The sequence below is a fragment of the Thunnus thynnus genome, chromosome 21 (genome assembly GCF_963924715.1).
Source record: "Thunnus thynnus chromosome 21, fThuThy2.1, whole genome shotgun sequence".
NCBI classification, from domain to species: domain Eukaryota; kingdom Metazoa; phylum Chordata; class Actinopteri; order Scombriformes; family Scombridae; genus Thunnus; species Thunnus thynnus.
In genome coordinates, this window is record NC_089537.1 from 18586486 (window position 1) to 18600487 (window position 14002).

Here is a 14002-nt window from a genome sequence, read left to right on the forward strand (position 1 = left end):
AATATTGGGCTGTCGGAACAATAGCATGGCACCACACATACTGCAGAGTCATTGTTCACATGTATTTCTCTAAGTGGGCATTACGGGAGGATGTTGGCAGTTCTGGAACAGCTCTGCTCCCAGTGCCTGAGCTCTTCACTGATTACAGATTAACAATATTAACGTTGCCTTTTTTTAATTAAAAAAATGCCTTTTATACACATGCCAAAAGAGAGAGTTTTCTTAATTTCACTGATTACCTTTAATATGTAAAAGAGTTGGTGCAGGTGAAGTTGTAAAGAGGTGAATACATTTCTGTGTTGGTAAAAAATGTTTCAACTTGAGTGAAAAATGTGTGCTTACCCAGAGACTTTATGACTCTAATTCATGAACATAAGCAGCAAAGGAGTGGGACTGGAGGGAAATAACAGAAACAGCTGGGATTCTTGGTGATTTTAAAGATCAACCAGAGGCTAAAACGCAACACACCATGCATACACCGTTGGTATATACATTAGCTAGCTAGCTAAAGCTAACAGCTAACGTGATGAATAAACACTTGCAACACGCCAGTGTTAATTTGTGTGAATAACGTGAGGTGAACATTTGCAGTCTCAAGTCTGAATTACTGTACATAGTAAACCACATCTGTAGGGATTAAAAAACAAATAAACAAACAAAAAAACATGAACCCTTATATGCTGTTTACCACCAATTGCTGTGAAAAGTTCAGCTGAGGTAAACTTCTCAGCTGACAGCATTGTTGACATCCACTGTTTCCCCAGTCCTTTGGCTCTGTAGGAAATTAATGAACTTCCTGTGAATTGTGGATCGTGCTTCTTGCAGTGCAAATGCACAGCTGTAGTTTAATTTGTCACTCCTGTTTGAGTCAATGCTGCTTCTGCATCCTTTCCCCCTGCTTCAGATTTGTTGCAATTCTCTGTGTGTCCTCAGCGTGCAGCCATCTCTCTTTCACTGCTTCTCTGCTCTCTCTCTCTCTGTTCTTTTCTCTCTATTTTCTCCTCACAGGTATGGTGTCTGTGTTTGTCCCCCTTTGGCTAGCAGTGGGTGGTGAGCTGTTCTTATCATATTTTTGCTAAACCAAGACCAAAACTCACCAGCTCTCCAGACCCAACCCAATTTTACACCAGTGCACACTGTGAGGAGCTCAGCTAGGTCAATTCTTTTTATTCTCTTTCTGGCTTCTGTCAGTCCATCACTCCTGTAAAAAGTCATCAGAATTATTCTTAAAGCCTCACTGACCTTAATTTACTTATTTGTGTCAATAAGCCATATTCATTAATGTCATTCATCTTCGTCACTCTCAACATAGGGAACAATCTGCCATTTGTGATGATGTGATGTGAAAATAAACTCCAGCATGAAGACCAGACCCCCCCTACTGTACACGTTTAGTGATTCATATCCGCTGTTGCCCTGACCTTTATGCAAAATATGTAATTACCTCATCAAAGACATCAATAACAGCATTCTGAGTCAGTGTATCAGTACATCTAATCTGTCTGAGCCGGAAAAACGTGGCTAAATGAAAAGGAGAAAGGAATGAGGCAGCACACGCCAGCGTGTCCCTGCATCTGTGGCAAAAAGTTTAACTACAGGGCTGATTTGATTATTGCAATTCCTTGAGCGCAGCCCAGTCAGGCTTTACACCAGCGGGGTATTGTATTAGTAGATTTAAGACCTTGGTTACAACAGTAGATGATTATCCTGCTTTGAGTAGCCTGACAACTTGCAGCAGACATAGCAGTATTTTAGTCACAGTAGCAGAAACAGTTGGAGCAGCTGTGATATTATTGTAATAATTAGTAGTCGTAGCAGTAACATTAGTAGTTTTAGTAGTATTAGTACTTGTATCTTTAGTTCTCCAACTGTCAGTGCATTCTCTTTTGATGAGTCAGTCAATAGTTTGTAACTTGATTAAGCAAACGTACTTAGAAATATATATAATGTATGAAGTAATTAAACTATTGTAACTACATTTTATCTCTGGACTCTACAAGAAGAGGTCTCAAGATTATATGTCACCTTATATTTTGATTTATATTGTGCTTTCTTGGGCTATTGTGCAGTTGTGCTTGCTTTTACTGTTGTAGTTAGTCAAGCTTTTTTTTTCTCTTGTCACGTTTAGTGAAGCGTAATCTGCGCAGACAACTGTTTAAATCTCCCGCTATATATTTATGCTGTCAGTCAGCCTGGTTAAGGTTCTGTGGACAGAGACGCCTAAACGCAGGTCAGAGTTGGTTTGGACTGAACAGATAGAACACATTTACGCTTACCGATCATATCTCGCTTTCTATGTGGATTCCCAGTAAGGGTTGGTTTATTGGCAGTCAGAACTAGTTCATATGAAGTGTTGACAGTGTTGGAAATCAAGTGTTCATAGTTGTTTCGAAGGGCTATACTCAAAAGCAGAGTGAACAGTCAGCTGTCCAAGAGGGGGAAGATATATCTTTTCAATACGTGGGTAATGGCACACATATTCAGACAGTCTCTCTCGGAAGGCATTTATCGTGTTTCACTCAGTTGTTCGAATGAAAGGCGCTAGAAGTAGTGAAAAGATACCTAGAAAGAGAAGTTCAAGCCTTTGCTTCTTTCTCACTTGCACACAGCTGGCCAGTCACGAAACGAAGTGGGTGTTAATGTTCGATTGTCGGTTTCGGAAAGTTACAGAAATGATCCAACATCAAAAACGTGTGGTGGAAGTGTTTCCGAATCTATTTGACTGTTTGACAAGCAGTTCAGATGGAGTATATATCAAGTGGTAATGTCAATTCTTTTTTTTTTTTCCACTAGTGAGTATAGTAGTAGTATTGGTAGTTTTGTTATCAGCAGCAGTAACGGTAATCATTTTAGTAAAAGTTGTAGGTAAGTCTGAGAGTACACCAGATCCAGCTGCAACGCCTACTCATCCTCTTACTGATCTCCTAGGTGATTCATTTCCATTTCTCTGCTGCTGTGTGCATCCGTTTCCATTGTAAGTCCTCAACATCAATTAAACCTTGATGAAGTTGCTGCCAGCAGTTGTATATTTAACTTCTAAGAAATGTTGTCATTTTTGACAGTATGTGCTGAAAACACGCTTTCCTCCCACATTCTTGCTTTAGTCTTCACAGAATCTAAAAGGATAGAATTGAGCCAAGCAGTTTATTTGTGAATAAGGTGCCAGTATAATAGTGAATATTAGATTTTCCGTATTCTAATCTGATGAATTTATTCAGTAAAGGGCTTTGAGGAGCAGTGGTATAGAGCCAGGGAGGTTACCAATGATGTGTATTCACCTTGCCATGGGCATGTATGAGACATGCAACTCAAGCACTGAAAGAAGGCCATGTCACTGTAATTAGCATTTTCTATGCACTTATTTAACAATTAACAAAATGAAAATTCTCCATAAGTGCAGTTTGCATAAGGTTTAAATCTGAGCCTGTCATTTGGCACTGTCTTGCCTGTAGGCTCAGCCATTCTGTGTCATCAAGTTTATTGTGGTACAATATCACTTTCTGAAGGGAAGGGTCATCTAAAAATGTACGTTTGTGCATCAGTTTTGTATTAATTAGTTTACCCATGTAGCCAAGGGTTCTTTCCGCAAAAGCTATTCACTCGCTTTGGTCATGTTTCATAACAATTATCGCTCACAAATTGCAGACACATTTGTGAGTTGGTCATGTGTAGGTATAGCATTTATTTTGATAAGTGAAATATGTCAAAATGAGTCAGAGCAAATTATCTGATTAAGCTAATTTCAGCTTCTGTATTGCAACTTTGGTGAAACAGGTCCCTGGAGTTCTGGACAAAATGTCTGAAAATGAGATAGTTCAACATTTTCAAAATGTGCTTATTCACCATCTTGCTGTGAGTTTGATGAGAAGAGCAATACTACTCTCAGGTATGGGGTACCTATCTGGGATTGTCTTTTTATGAAGCCCCCTGTAGTCAATGCATAGTCTTAGGCTTGCATCTCATTTCGTCACACAAACAATTGCAGATGCATACGGGGATGTGGATTTGCGGATGAAGCCATTGTTCAAAAAGTCCTGTATGTGGTTTTCAATGTAGCCCATCTCACATTTGTGCCTGGCAGATGTACTGTATTCCTCCCTAAGCATTTGTTTAACCATAACTTGTTGTTCAGTGGTCATGTAAATGATTAATGGACTGTACTTGTATAGCGCCTGTCTAGTCTTCCGACCACTCAAAGTGCTTTTACACTACATGTCACATTCACCCATTCACACACACATTCATACGCTGAATGGGTACAGGGGCTACCATACAAGGTCCCCACCTGCCCATCAGAGGGAACTAACCATTCACACACATTCATACACTGATGGCATAGCCATCAGGAGCAATTTGGGGTTCAGTGTCTTGCCCAAGGACACTTAAACATGCAGACTGGAGGAGCCAAGAATCAAACCGCTGATCTTCCTACATTCCACCAGATCTTCCTATATTCCACCTGGACCACAGCCTCCTGTGGTCCAGGTTTACAGGTGGAACTCAGTTTGTCTTTAGGATTACTCTGAGACTTTCCTGTGGTTGAGTTGGGTGGAAACTGGGAGTTTTTGACTACTATAGCATTGACCTGGTGTTCCTCTGGGTACACCGGATAACAGTCCGTTATTCTCTGTATGCCCCCTATCAAGATTCAAGATTCATTTATCATTTTACAACACAAGATTGTATAACAAAATGTAGTTTGTCCCTTAATGCTACACACAAAAACAGAAATTATATAAATGGATTAATAAGTAATAAGTCATAAAAAATAAAGGTATTTTCTATACTGGAGTGTGAGACTCCTCAGGCTGTGAGGAGTCTCACAGCCTGAGGAAAAAAGCTGCTCTGTAGTCTGGTGATACGACAGCAGATACTTCTGTTTCTCTTGCCAGACGGCAGCAGTGTGAACAGGCTGTGGCTGGGGTGGGTATTGTCTTTTAGTATCGTTTGGGCTCTGTGCAGGCTCCTCACCTCACCAGTATCACTGATGCTTGGCAGATGAGTACTGATGATATTCTGGGCAGTTTTAATCACCTGCTGCAGAGCCTTCCTGTCTTGGGCCGTGCACATCCCATGCCAATTTGTGATGTTTCCAGTCAGGATGCTTTATATTGCTCCTCTGTAAAAGTTAACAAGAATTTGGGACAGGAATTTTACCTTCTTAAGAAGTACAGTTGTTTCTGTCACAGTATTACCTGGAGTTGTGATGTCATCGTGCTCGGTGAAAAGCAGGAAATGTTGACCAGCTGACAGGCGATTTTGAGTTCTTCATCCAATGACAGGTTCTCCTCTTCAAAAAGCATTTTAAGTGATCACTTTAAGATCTGTTTTGACAGGGCAGCTAATGCACTTTAGTTGTCCTCCTGAAACTACAACAGATGTCCTACCTGTTTTGACAGTGTAAGTAACATTTTCATTTGTAGCACCTTGAATTAGCTTTAAAAGCACTTCTGCCTTTCCTGTACCTAGTCTTAGTGAGTTCCTGAGCAGAGCTGCACTGTCACTTGGCTGAACCTGAGCCTCCCTGTCTCTCATTATCTCCAAGATGGCGTTAAACTCAATTATGGGTCTTTGTACTATGTCCCTGCTCACTGGTGCTGGAGCAAGTATCACATCAGATCCTGCTGTTTTAGTTTTTGGGTTGTATAGACTTAGTCTACATTCAACCCACACCTGGAACGGGATTTCTGAGCCATTGGCAGCTCTCAAGTTTTGGGACTTCCATGTCTCACTCATTATGGACACTCCTGTGACAGACCTGTCCCACAGGGCTTGAGTTTTACAACTGTTCATTTTGCACCAGATAAGACACTTTTTGCCTACCAACTGTGCAACTTGCACACGTTTTGTTCCAGGGTTGTGTTGTGCAGTGAGGGTTTGTCTGAATGCTTTGAATTTGACTCCACAGGTGCTTTACAGTGATGAGCAGGCTGTGTTTTTTATGTACTGTACCAGAGTTAGCTCATAGCTAATTTTCAGTTTGTACCAGATGCTACTTGTCCTGTGAGCTTTATAATGCATATAAATACATAATAAATACATAGGGATTTTCTTTAGTTGGTTTGCTAGGTTTAGCTCAGAGTGAGTGTCTCTCCACTAGCTTTGGACTTGCTCTATGAGTGACCTTGTTTGTGGCTTTAATCTTTTGGGGCAACTCATTTTCATTATATTGAACAATCTGCATATTTTGCAGCAGCAGCTCGTCACTACTGTTCTCGTCCTGCAAATACATTCTCATCTCTGCTCTTATGTTGTCGTTTGACAAGCCTGTCATGATAGACTGAAAACACTGACGCTGAACTAACTCTTTGTTATATTTCAGGGCGGATTGGGCATGCTCAGATGCAAACAGGACCTTTTGGGGCAGATCAAGTACACGGACAATGAAATCAAAAGATGTTTCAGTTGTTGGTACAGTACATTTGCATCCTTTTCTGCATAGTGAGCTCTTAAGATTTTGTCTAAGAGTTGCTTGTGTGAGATCTGTTTTCCTCTCTAAATACCTCCTCAGTTTCAATCTAGGACTCACAGCACATATCACTGCTTCCAAAATTTCCATTTCAGGATGGCCCCTTCTTAGACCACTTTCAATCTGTTGCTCAAGGCTGCTAAAGCTCACATATCTTTGGAGTTTGACTCACCAGCATTGTCTGTTAATTCTGAAATCTTTTTGGAAACCACTGGCAGAAGCACAGCAGCTGTTGCTTATGGAGTCTCTACCAACTGTTAACCGTTAGCGAACACACACCAGTGTTTTACTGTGTTTTCTCAGAGCTGGGGAGTCTTCAGCAGTGAAACAATATTATTCTCAGTGGGACCTCCAAATTGTTACACCATTCAGACGGGGATGACATTAGTGGTGTTGAAGAATGTTCATTTTTATTACTTCACTGGCAAGATTTAACAAAACAACAATTAAACCTTTGTGAAATTGCTGCCAGCAGTTGTATATTTATCTCCTAAGAAATCTATTCTAATTTGATAAATTTATTCAGTAAAGGGCCTTGAAGAGCAGTGGTATAGAGCCAGGGAGGTTACCAATGATGTGTATTCACCTTGCCATGGGCATGTATGAGACATGCAACTCAGCACTGTAAAAGAAGGCCATGTCACTGTAATTAGCATTTTCTACACACTTATTTATTGGCAATTAACAAAATGAAAATTCTCCTTAAGTGCAGTTTGCATAAGGTTTAAATCTGAGCCTGTCATTTGGCACTGTCTTGCCTGTAGGCTCAGCCATTCTGTGTCATCAAGTTTATTGTGGTACAATAAACTCTCTGAAAGGAAAATGTCATGTGAAAATGTACGTTTGTGTATCAGTTTTGTATTAATTAGTTTACCCATGTAGCCAGGGGCCCTCTCCGCAAAAGCTATTCACTCACTTCGGTCACGTTTCATAACAATTATCGCTCACAAATTGCAGACACATTTGCGAGTCGGTCATGTGTAGGTATAGAATTTATTTTGATAAGGGACATATATCAAAATGAGTGAGAAAATTATCTGATACAGCTAATTTCAGCTTCTGTATTGGAGTTCTGGACAAAATGTCTCACATTCATTATGAGGGAAGAGATAGTTCAGCATTTTCAAAAATATGTTTATTCACTCTCATGCTGGGAGTTTGATGAGAAGAGCAATACTACTTTCATAGCCCTCCATTAAATATCCAGCTAGAGCCAGGAGACAGCTTAGCTTAACATACACACTGGAGACAGGGGATAACAGCTAGCCTGTCTATATCGAAAGGTAAAAAAAACTGCCAAGCAGCACTTATAAAGCTCAGTGAAACCCATTACATCCCATTTGTTTAATCTGTTACGAAAAACAAAGTGAAAACTGCAATTTGTGGTGTTACAGGAGGTTATATGTGGGAGTTTCCTCCTGCTTCCAGTCTAACTAAGCTAAACTAAACGCTTCCTGATGTAGCTTCAGACTTAGCATACAGACATTAAAGTGGTTTCGATCTTCTCATCATCTCAAGCGAATAGCGGTTTTTGCCACAATGTCAAATTAGTCCAAACAATACTAAGGAGTCTATAACCACTTCTAAAAAACAATAAAAATGTTCAAGCATTGTGATGGCATGCTCAGCGTCTAAAACACATATTTGATCTACATTATTGACAAATCACTTTAGCCATTTCATAATCACTTATCAGAAAAAGTGTCTTCCAAGGAAATCTTTGACAGAAGAAAATGTGCTATTTAATCAAGTTGACTGCTTACAGTGTGATATTATCAGAGCTATTTAGATTAGATAACATAGAGACACTTGTGTGTATACTCAAACATGTACTGTAGTGTACCAGTCTGTCACCTCATGCCTCAAGTGGCACATTGGTTCTTATTTTAAAGAAATAGTTGCTATGGGGGTGTGAAAAGTCACTAAATCTACTGGCAAAGTTGCAGATTTGTCAGCAGCAGTTGAGGTTAACTGAGGTGCCTCTCCTCAAACTCAGAGGAAAGACGAGACAGTAGTCTCAGAGTAAACTGCATTTGGAAACAAAACTACTTTATTAGACTTACTCAGGTTATCTGCAACCAAACCACAACTTTGCTTTTTTTCCCCCTAATGTGGTTTTTAAATCAGCACTCAAACACACAAAGAATTGTGCCCCTTTCAGCTGTGGTCACCTCTGTCCAGGGATCTCCTGGTGAAATAGTCTGTCCTCTGCCAAGCCTCAGCTCCGGGCCAAATCAACCATTTGTTTCTGTTTAACCTTTCACATAAATGTGATATACAGGGGCTGGAATTGATGCTGGCAGGTAATTTGTGTTTGTGGGATGCATTTCTACTGGTGTGTGTGTGTGTGTGTGTGTGTGTGTGTGTGTGTGTGTGTGTGTGGTGACTATTTCACTGTGTAGTGCTTTACTACTCCATCCCTCTCTCCATAATGCAATGAGTTCCCTGGCCCATCAGTCTATGGCCAGAGAGACTGCAATGCTGCATCAGGCCTCTCATTATTCTCTTTGCTCGCTATCCATGCTTGGCCTGCTAACAACGTGAGTGTTTGATCACGTTTGGAGCTATTGTGTGTCTGGACAAAAGAGCTCTCATAAAGTTCCATATTTTTCTCCTGACACCTGAAGTGGCACACAGCACTGTTGATTTATACATGCTATCAATTCATGTACAAATACCCCTGGCAGGGGTGAAAGCAGGCTTTTGGAGGGGAGACAAAACACAAATGAACACTATGGCAGGCCATTTAACAAAATCACACTGCACATGAAAGAAAGAGATGATAAAATCCCTTTCTCCCTTCCTGAAATATCAGTTTATGTGGCTTTTTGATTCTTTCTTTATGTTCTTAATGATTTTTTTCAGCATCCCCCCTTTAATCCATCTGTGGTTTCTGTTTTGCACACATCAAAGTGTCAGCACCTGCAGATGCAAACTGCAGTTAGTCTATTCTTTTCTTGGCACCGCCACTACTGGCAGCAAACAAAATAAAAACCTGTTGCTTTTTTCCCCCTTCGCTGCCTCCAAAGAGCCTTTCTTCTGCCTTATAAGGCGAGAGCGCGCTTAAATGTCTGATGGTATGGAGTTTGCAGATTGTTAAGACATTTTTTTAAAAAAAAGGCAAAGCCAGCCAGCGCTGCATGGAGTGAATCACCGGGAAGTTGGATGACACCATAACTACCAAACGTCAAACACACTTTCGAATAAAGACCACCATAGCAGAAGACTGATGGTTAGGGTTGGATCTGTAGCTGAAAGAAAAAGACAGGATTTTAAATGGATTGTGGGTGTGCATATGCATGTGTGCGTAACTGTGTCTTTTTGTGTGGGCACACTAACAGGCATAATGAAAGTTTTGGAAGATGTGCGGATGACAACGTCTTGACAAGCTGACAGCCAGCACATTAAGCAAATCTGACAGGAATTCAATTACAAGACACATCACTTGTCTCCGTGTTGCAAACGGATGTCAATCTTTCTTCCAAGCGGCACAGGCAAAGGCCTATTTTGGGCTGTTAGCTTTTCCTTTTACCATTTTTGTGTTTTCATCTGCTGGGGACGTTTTTAAATCGGAAGGCGTCTGAGGAAAAAAAAAAAAAAAAAAAAGCTGCAGGTTAGCCGCTTTGAAAAGACTGAAATTAGCCCTCTTCTCACTTAGCACGGCACATTTAGTCTTCTGCTTTGATTTAAGCCTCCCTTGGGCTGACCAAACATATGTGAGTGGTTGTGTGTGTGTATACAGAGAGGCAGAGAGGGCAAAAGAGAAATAAAACCCTTCTCACTGTGTGTAGGAGTCATCTGTGGGTTTAAAGTTCTTTGTTTTCATCTGCTACCCACCGCTTTGACTCCACTGAAACGTACTGTAAGCCTGCTGTTGGTGCATTTGTTTTTTTAGTCCTCTCTGTGTTAATATGATGTGTGAACTCACAATCATGTCTGCCAAGCAGAGGGTAAATCCGAGATCTCAGAGATGCTTGACATGTCAGAGAAAAACAACAAAACATGTGTTTCCTATTGCTAATCTGCAAATCAGATCAGGGATTTTTAATCCTTGGTGGTCAGTGATGGAGCCTTGGAACCTTTTGACCATGATGTGTTCACCAGAATATTAGAAATCAAGCTCTGAGCTCAATAACACCTCTTATAAAAACAAGATTATGAAATGAAAAAATTCAGCCACTAGTTGTTGAGCTATTTCACTCTAGAACACAGTGGTGGGCCAACCGACAGACACACACTGTCATCTGCATGCCGCTAGCATGGCTAAAAAAAATCTTTCGTTCCTGCCTTTCATTACCGCGATGACAAATAAGGTCTAGTAAAATCTAAGGTTACGTAATGCAACGAGTGATAGACGGTTAAATGTGTCATGTTTACGTCTTTTGCATCAGATGCTGAGGTGAATTCAGGCCAGACATTTGATTGTGTTTGACTTATGACACAGATTGCAGATACGCTGGCATCCGCACCACAGGCTGTTCAGGGATCAGCCGTCAACCCCCAAAGTGTTACTCTTAATCTCCCCCAGAAGTCTTGATGAGATTTAAGTCCTCACTCTTCAAAATACCATCAACCGCAGCTCTGGGGGAATTGGGAAAAGTCGAAAAAAAAAAGAAAAAAAAAGTGTCTGCACATAAATAGATTTCAAATCAGACAGGGATTAAAGTCTATCACAACCTTCGCCTGACTTTGGACATTAGGTCATAATCCATTGGCCGCAGAATCGTTGTATTCTTCATTTCTCTTGTTTGGAGAGTTAATTTGTGGCTTCAGCCATCCACTAAAGCTCTGCTTTGCTGTTTGTTATTACAGGAGGGTTTTTCCAGGACACTTTGAAAGTGTAGATACTGTACAGTGACCATTCTTCCATCCATTTTTAACAACTTTCATAAGATGCACACATCTGCATAATATTCACAAATGCTTTGTGCATGTTTGATCAAGAACAAAAGTATGAAGTGTTTCTCCAAGTCAGATAAGATCAGCTGAATTGTTCCTTCTGGGGAAACCTGATGGAGTGACACTTGACAGAAATAATTCTCACTATGTTGACTGGTGATCATTAATTAACAGATGTTGCAAAATAGCTGCTACAGTCACAAATTTGCTGTTCAGCATGGATGCAGAATATGTAGTATATAAAAATGACAGAATAAAGCCTAGAAGTATATGCAAACATGCTAGCAGTTCATATTGTACCTTTATAGGCTGAAGAACATTTTACATACAAAACATGTCTCTAACAAAACAATCCCAACTCAAGGTCCACTTTTTCCAGAGCTTTCAGCCTAAGCCAGGTTTGCTCAGTTGCATGGAGATGGATGTAAGCTCACTAGCTGTTATGATTTCATCTGTAGCACTTTTAGGACTTCTCGTCCATGTTGGCTTAAAGGTTAAAGGTAGAGTCAGTTATTCTGGAGAAAGATTGTTGATATTTGAACTAAACACCCAAACAAACACACCCCTCCCTTTGTGCTCCTTCAGAAGCTCCGCCCTCCAAATTCATGGATGCACATTGCCATGGCAACGACCAACAGAGAAATATGGCGAAATCTGATCCAATGGCTGAGAGGACAGCGGCCAGACAAACTGCCTTCACCAGGCTGACTGACAGCAGACATTTACTGAACCAAAATAGTTTGCATGTTGGGAGACTGTCATGTCCCCACACAGACAGCTGCTCTGATGTCTTGGATTAGAATCGCTGACTTTTCCTTTAATCATCTAAGTTCATTCTTGACCTTAGAAATCATAGTTTATGAAAACAATCAGTTTTCAAACATATTACGCAATCTTTGGTTGTATCCATGCTGATTTGCTACCGTTGATGCAGTCATTTAAGGTTTTCAGTCACTTGGAGTCAGTAATTTTTGTAAATTATGTGAATTCTCAATTCTTGAACTAACTGGTTTACAATTAGAATTTGGGTTTGGGAAGGCAGGCAATTAATATCCTCTCAGGTGTAACCATACAAGCCTGTCTCTGTGTATGTGTGTCTCAGTGCCTCAGTGTTGATATGATAAATAGAGGTGTTTGCTAGTTTAATCAGCAGAAAGCCCACACTCAACAGGAGTACAATAACTCATTGAGGCAATGTCCTCAAGAGGAAGAATGAAAAAGAAAGCCAAAAATACAACAAAAAAGTAAGATCTTCCTGTGATACCAGTTTTATGCTTATGTGAATTTTATTTGTCAATTCATAAACTCAAGTTCAGAAACAAAAGTGGTATTCTACAATGAAGTAAAACATGCCTCTTCTAGTCTTTACTCTTACAGTACATGTCTTGAACATCATCTTGGCTCTTATTACACCATCCAATAGGCAAATCTGATTGGTTATCTGTTTCCAGGAATACTGCACACAGCTGCCATTGTGTGTAGAATTAGTGGATGTGTCTTGAGGGATGATAGTGGAGAGCACGGACACCATGTCATCAACTGCTGGTAAAAGGGATAAAGGTGAATTTAATTATAACAGCACTTGAGGGTAGCAACTGACTTATACTCATATCAATACTCCATATCTCTCTGACTGAGTGGGTCTAATGAGAGGTTTCATTTACAGAGCATCATTTGATTAAATTCACCTCACTCTGACAGAGCTCATGTCAGTGGAGAGAGGACAGGAGAAGCTTTATGTCTAAGATTTGACTGGACAAAACTGCAGAATTCAACTGCGAGCAATTCTTTTCATTGCATATGTAGCTGAAATTCAGAATTCATAAATGTTTAAATTGAATAAAATTCACATATTCTAAGATGTGTTTTCTGAAGCTGCAACCTCACCGACCTGCTTTCCAACTCTCCTAAGATGTACAGTGAGATTTTTTTCAGCTAATCCAGGCTGAAAAACTGGAGTACAGTAAAGACGACACTGCAACAATCAATATGTATGGAGCCCTAAAGTGCTCACTGTTAAATAAATTAAACACGAATCATAAATCACTAAAGATCAGATCATTAAACATAATCATATGAATAAGTTGTGGAATAATTTAAGAAAATAATTAAAACTCAACAATTTCAGCCCATTATTGAAGTTAGTTCTTATTTCATTATAATAATTTTTATTTCTAAATTTAAAATTCTGTTCTGTTCATAATGTCATTTTATGACAGTGCTGTCATCTCCAGTCACTTTCAGCCAATCACATGCCCCCAGCTTCTCTTAGACCGTGTTCAGAGGGAAATTAGCCAGATTGGGGGCTAATGTCCGGCATTGGTGAGTCACATATGCAGGCGCACCTTCCTGGTGGATTACTTTATCAGTCCCTCCAGGATTTCACTTATTTTTGTGATTATTGCAGCCAAAAATGCTTGATTTTGCTGCGTTTTTTCTAAAAAAAAAAAAAAAAAAGTGATACAACTTGCAATGTTTTATGTGCTCTTTTTGCGGTAAAATTATGGAAAATTGCAAGCAAAGGAAAATAATGTGATTTTTAAAAAATAACTACCATATGTAATCACTTCCTTCGACAAAAAGCATACTGCATACCACAGAAACAACTTTATTTCAGCACTAATTTTTAAATTT

General features: G+C 39.9%; 1 long non-coding RNA gene across 1 annotated transcript; it reads right to left on the minus strand.

The window, feature by feature from the left end:
- Positions 1–417: 417 nt before the first annotated feature.
- Positions 418–2371, minus strand: LOC137173489 (uncharacterized). Its single transcript, XR_010925189.1, has 2 exons — positions 2277–2371; positions 418–1201 (listed from the first exon to the last, which is right to left on the minus strand). It is a non-coding gene; the product is annotated as an uncharacterized lncRNA (long non-coding RNA).
- Between the last annotated feature and the right edge of the window lie 11631 nt (positions 2372–14002).